The sequence below is a fragment of the Microtus ochrogaster genome, chromosome 19 (assembly GCF_000317375.1).
Source record: "Microtus ochrogaster isolate Prairie Vole_2 chromosome 19, MicOch1.0, whole genome shotgun sequence".
NCBI lineage: Eukaryota > Metazoa > Chordata > Mammalia > Rodentia > Cricetidae > Microtus > Microtus ochrogaster.
In genome coordinates, this window is record NC_022021.1 from 49,579,993 (window position 1) to 49,588,602 (window position 8,610).

Genomic DNA, 8,610 nt, shown 5'->3' on the forward strand with positions numbered 1-8,610 from the left:
ATATAGATATAGATATAGATATAGATATAGATATAGATGATATATAGATATATATTCCAATCCCAGTTCCCCTCCCTCTTCTCCCCCCACTTATGTTCCCTCCCCCCCCCACCCTCCTCAGAGAGGGTAAGGCTTCCCCTGAGAAGTCAACTAAGTCTGTCCCATCACCTCATTGACGCAGGATCAAGGCCCTCATCCCCATCCCCATGCCTAGCCTGAACAAGGTATCTCTCCATAGAGAATGGGTTCCACAAAGTCAGTTCATGCATTAGGGTTAGATCCTGATCCCACTGCCAGTGACTCCACATACTGCCCATACCACACCACGGTTACCTGCATTCAGTGGACCTAGTTCAGTCCTGTGCAGGTTCCCCAGTTGTCAGCCTGGAGTCAGTGAGCTCCCACTAGCTTGGGGCAGCTGATTCTGTGGGTTTTCCCATCATGGTCTTTGTTGGGAGCTGTGAACCGCCAGATCCTGAATTTCTTGTCAACAACTTGTTTTCCTCTGTTCTAAGACAGCCTGCAAGCTGCTCTGAGCATGAGACCCTCAGGAGTTCCTGATGGCAGGAGAGTGGTTTCTGGTGCGTTTGACTGGAGTGTGGCTATCAGTTAAGGATCTCTATATATGCGGCCCTGGTACATAATAGGGGGGGCATTCCTGTTTCAAGGATGACCCGTGTCTCTGTCTGTGAGTCTTTGTGTGTTTCAGTCTCCAGCCCCTTGCCCAGTTCCCAAACTGTATGGTGGTGCATAGAGTGCAGACGGGCATGGTGCGCTGCAGGTCTTGACCCTTTTGTTCAAATTATCGCTCCTCCCTCTCTTCGATTGTACTCCAGGAGCTCAGCCCAGTGGTTAGTTGTGGATCTCTGCATCTGTGTCCATCTGTTTCTGGATGGGAGTTCTAGCTTCTCTGGGATTGTAGACTGTAGGCTGGTTATCCTTTGCTTTATGTTTGATACCCACTTACAAGTGAGTACATCCTATGTTTGTCTTTTTGGGTCTGAGTTACCTCACTCAGGATGTTTTTTATTTTTCTAGTCCCATCCATTTGCATGCAGATTTCAAGATGTCATTGTTTTTACTGCTGAGTAGTACTCCATTGTGTAAATGTGCCACATTTTCTTTATCGACTCTTCATTTGAGGGGCATCTAGGTTGTTTCCAGGTTCTGACTATTATGAATACTGCTGCTATGAGCACATTTGAGCAAATGGCCTTGTGAAGTAAGTGTGCCTTCTTTGGGTAGAGGTCCAAAAGTGCTATAGTTGGGTCTTGAGGTAGATTGATTACTAAGCTTCTGAGAAATCACCATACTGATTTCCAAAGTGGTTGTACAAGTTTGCATTCCCACCAGGAATGCAGGCATGTTCCCCTTACTCCACATCCTCTCCAGAATAAGTTGTCATCAGTGTTTTTGATCTTGGCCATTCTTACAGGTGTAAGATGGAATCTCAGAGTTGTTTTGATTTGCATTTCTCTGATGGCTAAGGATGTTGAACATTTCTTTAAGTGTCTTTGAGATTCTTCTGTTGAGGATTTCCTATTTAGGTGTGTACCCCATTTTTTTAATTGGATCATTTGGTAATTTGACGGCTAGTTATTTAAGTTCTTTGTATATTTTGGAGATCAACTCTTTGTCATATATGGGGTTGGTGAAGATATTTTCATATTTTGTAGGCAGATGTTCAGAAACTTATCACTTTCAGGAGGTCCAATTTATTAATTCTTTCTCTCAGTGTCTGTGCTGCTGGGGTTATATTTAGGAAGTGGTCTCCTGGGCCAATGCATTCAAGTGCACTTCCCACTTTCTCTTCTATGAAGTTCAGTGTGGTTGATTTATGTTAAGGTCTTTGATCCATTTGGGCTTGGGTTTTGTGCATAATGATTGATATGGATGTACTTACATTCTTCTACATGTCAGCATCCAGTTATACTAGCACCATTTGTTGAAGATGATTTCTCTTATCTACTTTATACTTTTAGCTTCATTGTCAAAAATCAGGTGTTCATAAGTGTGTGGGTCATTATCAGGGTCTTCGATTCACTTCCATTGATCCATCTGTCTGTTTTTATGTCAGTATCAAGCTGTTTTCATTACTGTAGTTCTGTAATAAATTTTGAAGTCAGAGATGGTGATGCCTCCAGATGTTCCTTTATTGTACAGGGTTGTTTTGGCTATCCTAGGTTTTTTGTTTCTCCATATGAAGTTGCAAATTGTTCTTTCAAGGTCTGTGTTGAATTTTGGTGGATATTGGATTGAATCTGTAGATTGTTTTTGGTAGGATTGCCAGTTTTACTATGTTAATCCTACCTATCCATGAGCACGGGATATCTTTCCATTTTCTGATAGTCTCTTCAAATTCATTTTTCGAAGACTTAAAATTCTTATCAAACAGGCCTTTCACTTGTTTAGTTAGAGTTACCCTAAGATATTTTATGTTGCTTGTGGCTATTGGGAAGGGTGATGTTTCTCTGATTTCTTTCTTAGCTCATTTACTGTCTGTGTAAAGGAGGGCTATTGATTTTTTTAGTTACTCTTGTATCCTGCCACATTACTGAAGATGTTTGTCAGCTGTAAGAGTTCCTTGGTAGAATTTTGGGTGTCACTTATATATACTATCATATCATCAGCAAATAAGCAAAAGTTTGACTTTTCCTTTCTAACTTGCATCCCCTTGATCTTTTGTTGTTGTCTTATTGCTCTTTCTAGAACTTTAAGGACTATATTGAATCAATATAGAGAGAGTGAACAGCTTTGTCTTTGTTCCTGATTTTAGTGGAATTGCTTTGAGTTTCTCTCCATTTAGTTTGATGTTGGCTGTTGACTTGCTGTATATTGCCTTTATTATGTTTGGGAATGTTTCTTGTATTCCTGATTTCTCCAAGACCTTTATCATGAAGGGATGTTAGATTCTGTTGAAAGCTTTTTCAACATCGAATTTTCACTTTGAAAACTTGTACTCTACAAAATTGGAAAATTTAAAGGAAATGCACAATTTTCTGAATAAATACCACATACCAAAATTAAATCAAGACCAGATAAACAAATTAAATAGATCAAATACCCCTAAGTAAACAGAAATGATCAACAAAAGTCTCAAAAAAACCCTCAGGGCTAGATGTTTTTAGCACAGAATTCTATCAGAATTTCAAAGAAGAGCTAATACCAATACTCCTCGGATTGTTCCACACAATAGAAGAAATAAGTACATTGCCATACTCTTTCTAAGGCAGTGTTCAAGTGTTCAAACAAGGGACTCTGGCAGGATGATAAACTCTATGGCAAAGGCAGATGGAGAAAGGATCCCGAACTGTTCCAGACATTGACCTCTGCTGTGGTTGTACACATACCTCAATCCAGATCAGGATCGGCCTGTCTGTATCAAACTTGATGCAGCTTGCCTATAGTCTATGTTAGCACAACCCTGTCAGTACAGCCCATGTCAATACTAAGTCTTCAGTCTTCTCTGTCTCATGTTTGCTGAGGCATCCCAAGTCCAGGGTGGATGCTCTGATGTTCTCTGCACAAAGAGAGGATGTCTAAACCAAGCACTGGGGGATGTAGGGCAAGGAAATCTCAGCTTTGGAAGCTTTTTAGTAAATTTCAGGGAAAACAAAGCAGGAAGGCAGACAGACACTTTAGTCACAAGGAAAAATGAAGTTGCTGGAGAATCCAAAGGATGAGCAATTGTTTGCTGCCCAGACTGTTAGGAATCTTTCCATCTCAGCCTGTAGGCAGAATCTTGATGGGATTCTGACTTTCCACTGCTTAAGTCTGTATAGACCCTGACTGAAATAACACTGTGTGGCCTGAGATTTCCAGCATCAGCACAGTGCAACATCACACACACACACACACACACACACACACACACACACACACACTCAAATAGAGACTATATATCCATCATTTACTAAATGCTAAGTCTCTTGATGAGTGTGATGAAGCTTTATCTGAAATATTTTTGCATTTTAATATACAAGTTAAAAATTGAGAAATTTTCATTTGTTGAGAAGTTTTTGCTGCACTCACTGTATATACTGGCACCTGGCAGAAGACATTCTTCCAATTAAATATGCTACCAATATGCAGAGGACTTAGTTGAAGGCATGTGTGACTTCACATTTTTTAATTATAAAATTTAACTTTGTAAAATATTATCACGATTTTTAAATAATGCAAAAACTAAGACCTTATTAAAAGTGCAGCTGTGAAAATTGCCTATTAGTGGAGATAAATATGCCAACTAGAGATTACGTCTTATAAATATGTGGCAAAATTATCTAAATGCTTATGGTAATGTTCAGAAGGATGACAAAATGTTGCTCCAGAGTATATATTATTTGCACGCTTTGGGCAGGAATACTTTCAGATTTTTTTTTTTTTTTTTTTTTTTGGTTTTTCGAGACAGGGTTTCTCTGTGGCTTTGGAGCCTGTCCTGGAACTAGCTCTGTAGACCAGGCTGGTCTCGAACTCACAGAGATCCGCCTGCCTCTGCCTCCCGAGTGCTGGGATTAAAGGCGTGCGCCACCATCGCCCGGCTACTTTCAGATTTTTTACAAAATTGTGTGTGCATGCGCGTGTGCGTACATGTGAGTGTTACGTCCTGGAAAGCAGAGGCTCTAGCTGGAGTTTCAGGTGATGGTGAGCTGCCTGCTGTGGGTACTGAGAACTGAGTTCAGGTTCTCAGGACAAGCACCATATGCTCTTACCTGCTGAGCCATCTCCCCATCTCCTCATGGGAAGCTTTTAATAGAATTCATTTACAGGACTATCAATGCAATAAAATTAGCTTGCCATTCAGAAAATAAACATTCAAAACACACAAGTTCAATTAATTTTTTTTTATTTCTTTTTTTACTCTAGTCCTGCCCTAGTTTGGATGACAGATTAGATGGCCAAGCCACGTGGTGATTCTGTGAGCCAGTAACGTCTTCCAAGGAAGACATGATGGACAGGAAGGAGCAATCCCTGTGTGAACACGACTCACTTCATACCTGAAAGAAGAATGGAGATCACATGTGTTTGGGGGCACACAGCTCTGCGCTGGAGAACCCAGGAAGGCCCATTCATTCCAGGAAGTGCCTCTGAGGGGACGATTAGGACTCATACACTCCAGTGGGGTGATTGAGTACTTCTACTATCTATGCCTGTAAAGGGATTGGGTAGTAAAGGAAACAGCTCTGTGGTGGTGTATACACAAGCCACAGATCAGCAGTAGGGAGTCTTAAAGCAAAATACATGCCTTCTGAGTTGCTCCCAGTGAGGACTTCTGCCAGGTCTTGAAGGTAGGTCATGGCAAAAAGAGTAAGAACCCCCTTAGAATGAAATAACCCTCCCCGAGGTTAGCAGCTGAGGAATCATCTCAGATGCAGTCTTGGCATTTGAGGAAGGAAGCCTTCATGCTAAAAGGTGTCTCCAAGCATCGCATCCCAGCATCTGAGGAAAGGATGCTTTATACTAGAAAGTGCCGGGAGGCCCTGCTGGTTGGAAGTTGCAATCTACAGTGGCCTGGCAGCTCTCTACAAACTCGGCAACATGAAGGGCTCCCTCCCCAGGGCATAAAGCAGCCTGTTCTCTCCCGGACCTTATTTGGAGACTGTCTGTAGGCCCAGTCACCTGACTTAGCTCTGGTGTGACTGCTGACTCGGTTCCCTGTAGAAGCTCTCCCCCTGCTGCTCACAGGGTAACTAGACACCGTGCTAGGAGTGTTCCTATAGGACTGTGCTCCCACAGATGATGAGTAAGGCTTATATCAGGAACTTTATGACAGGAGCATGCTGTCTCATGCAAATTTGGTGATGCCCGCCCCACTGTCCCCATCCTTAATATCTCCCATCACTCTGAAAGAGAGTTGAGCTGATTCACCAAAGCCATTTCCTGGGAGAGCTATCTCCATCTTGTCCACAGGCCACACAAAGCTCTCTGTCATTGTTTCTGCCCCTTGTCCTCATGGACTTGTGGCCAAGGCTGAAAGGAAAAAGGGAACCCCCACAGAAAGCAGCTTTCTTACTATAGTTTAACATCACCTACCTGTCCTCCTTGTAGCTAGTGTTTGTAATTGTGTAGCCCTGTGCTCACAAAAGATCTCAGCTCTGCTGTTCGAGGTAACCGACTACATCTCTCATTAACAGCATGTGGTTGTACCACCCAGCCATGCTCTATTTAAGGAGAATGTAGGAGAAGCGAGTGACCATATATTCCTCCCAGATGCTGCCATGCTTCACTGATCCTGGACACAGAAGAGAGCTACAGATAGCTGATCTCTTATGTGTGAGGCCATCAGCACCCAGAGTTTGTACAGCTTTCCACAGACCAGAAGGGCTTTGTGAATACCACTGTCCAGATTCTAACACACTCTGAGGAGACGAGAGGGTCTCTAGCCTGATTGTGTCTCTCAGCTCCACATTCCTTAGCTCTGTAGTCTCCACAGACACTGGACTGGGATGAAGGCATGCAGATGGACAAGCCCCCCATCTCCCGGGTGACCACAAGCCCAGAGCCATGGCACGGCCACCAGCTCACATCAGCAACAGCTATGTCACCGGTCATTTCTGTGTCGTCATGAATCTTCCTTTTGTTCAAGGAAAGGTATTTGTCTTGTTCCGTTCAGAACAATTGTCTGAAGTCAGCAATTTACCAAATTGACATTTCACAAAATTCTGCGCACTCCATGAATGGAGAAGTGATGAATTGTCCTCACAAAGGAAAACATCCAAAGTACATCAACAGCCTTGGCCACGAAGCGTCTCTCCCGGTGCTCGCTAATTCCTCCTTTCCGCAAGGTTGCTTCTTTACGCACAGTTTGGTGTGAATATAAAGAAAGTCCACCAAATGATGTGAATGCTGTTTATAAATCACAAGCAATCAAAACCTATTGCATTTTCAAAATACCCTGCTTCGTTAAACTGTGTCTAGCTCCTCTCTACATACAGATCATGTACTTTTAGAGCAGAATGGCCAGTCATCACAGAGAAAGGGATTGACTAGAGGAAGGGTTTTGTGCTAAAGGAAGCGGTTTTATACTAAACAAAGCAGTCAGAGGTACCAGGTAAATTGGAATGCCACTCCAATAGAAAACAGTATCACTCTCCCAGGAATGACACTGTGAACTCACAGGCTAACAATGTCAATGGGTTGAGAAGAGCAGGTAAGAAAGTCTTCCCGCCTGAGAAAACCCAAGGATGTACAGCACCCACCAACAAATCCACCGTGTCCATTCAGTGAGCCGTGTGTCAAAGGCTCTGTGCTGGGTTTACCTACAGAAAACTCTGACAATGAACCCGAGCACACAGCGCACATCTTTTCCTCCCCTGCAGACAATTCCCCATCTCTAATTTAGTCCCTGTCTCTAAGGAACTGGGAAGCCCTAGTCACAGGCTGCCTTGCTTCAAATAGAAACCAACACAATTAAACTTCAAGATGACTAAGTATTAGAATCCTTTTTTAGACTACATGATAATAGGTTTTGTTATATATTAATATATGTTAAACTTATCTATACATAGATACATACAGACTAAATCTCAGAGGCACTTCTTTTTTTTTTTCCCTGCTGTTTCTCAGAGTGAAAAACCCATCAAAGTTGTCTGGTTATAAAAATCCACTCCGGGCATAAATCCGATTCCCCTTTCCCTATAACTTTACATCATGGGAGGAGTCACTGAGTGCAGCCTTGGGAAGTGTCAAAGGGTGCAACGGTAAGAGAATATATTGCTGGCTCTGTGCCATGCAGAGTCTAGGGAAATGGCATATCTATAAACTGGTGCTAAGGATGTTGCCTTGGGTGTTCAGGAAGCCAGGTGAACCCTCCTTATCCTGTCCGTTGCACAGCATGTAATCAATTACCCTAGAAAAAGAAAAAAAGCGGCCTCTTTACAACACTGGTCATTGCTAGAGGAGTCACATTGCTTTGACGTTTTCACGTGGCTCCTGATTCTGTCCTGGAACTGGAACGTCTGGGGTTGGGCCACTGGTCTGACTTGAAATCACCCCACCCTTTCAGCTGAAGTGGCTGCAATGTTCAGGTGGGACAAGGTTGCAATATGGTGGACGTGTGATTACTCTCCAGCGGACCAGGGGTGCAGCTCTGTAGCTAGACCCTCAACACACATGAGCCTCAATCTGGGTAGTCTGTAGCAACACTCTGTGCCATAAAAGTAGCCTCAGAAGGAGCTGCAACAGGTAGAGAAACCCACCTTGAAATTAAAGTAACAGTCAGCTAACCACACCACTCCTTCCTCTCTAATAACCTCGTGGAAATAAAAGAGAAAGGACGGCGAGAGACCGGGTAAGATATGGTCACCAAGGGTGAATAGGAAAAGACACAAAGTGAGACAAGCAATTAGTGTTTGAACGAGGGAGACAAAATTAGGGTAGTGGAAAGTGAATGGAAGGGAGTGGGCGACAGGGGAGACAGACCAGCTGCTTCCACAGGTGGACTGCAGAGAAACCAGGGGAGCTTAAATGATCCCAGCATGTGGGGTGCTGATCAAGGAGATTCCCCAGACCCAGGTCAACTGCACCCTATAGGAGAGTCCATCTCAGAGAGAGAGAGAGAGACAGAGAGAGAGACAGAGAGAGAGACAGAGAGAGAGAGAGAGAGAGAGA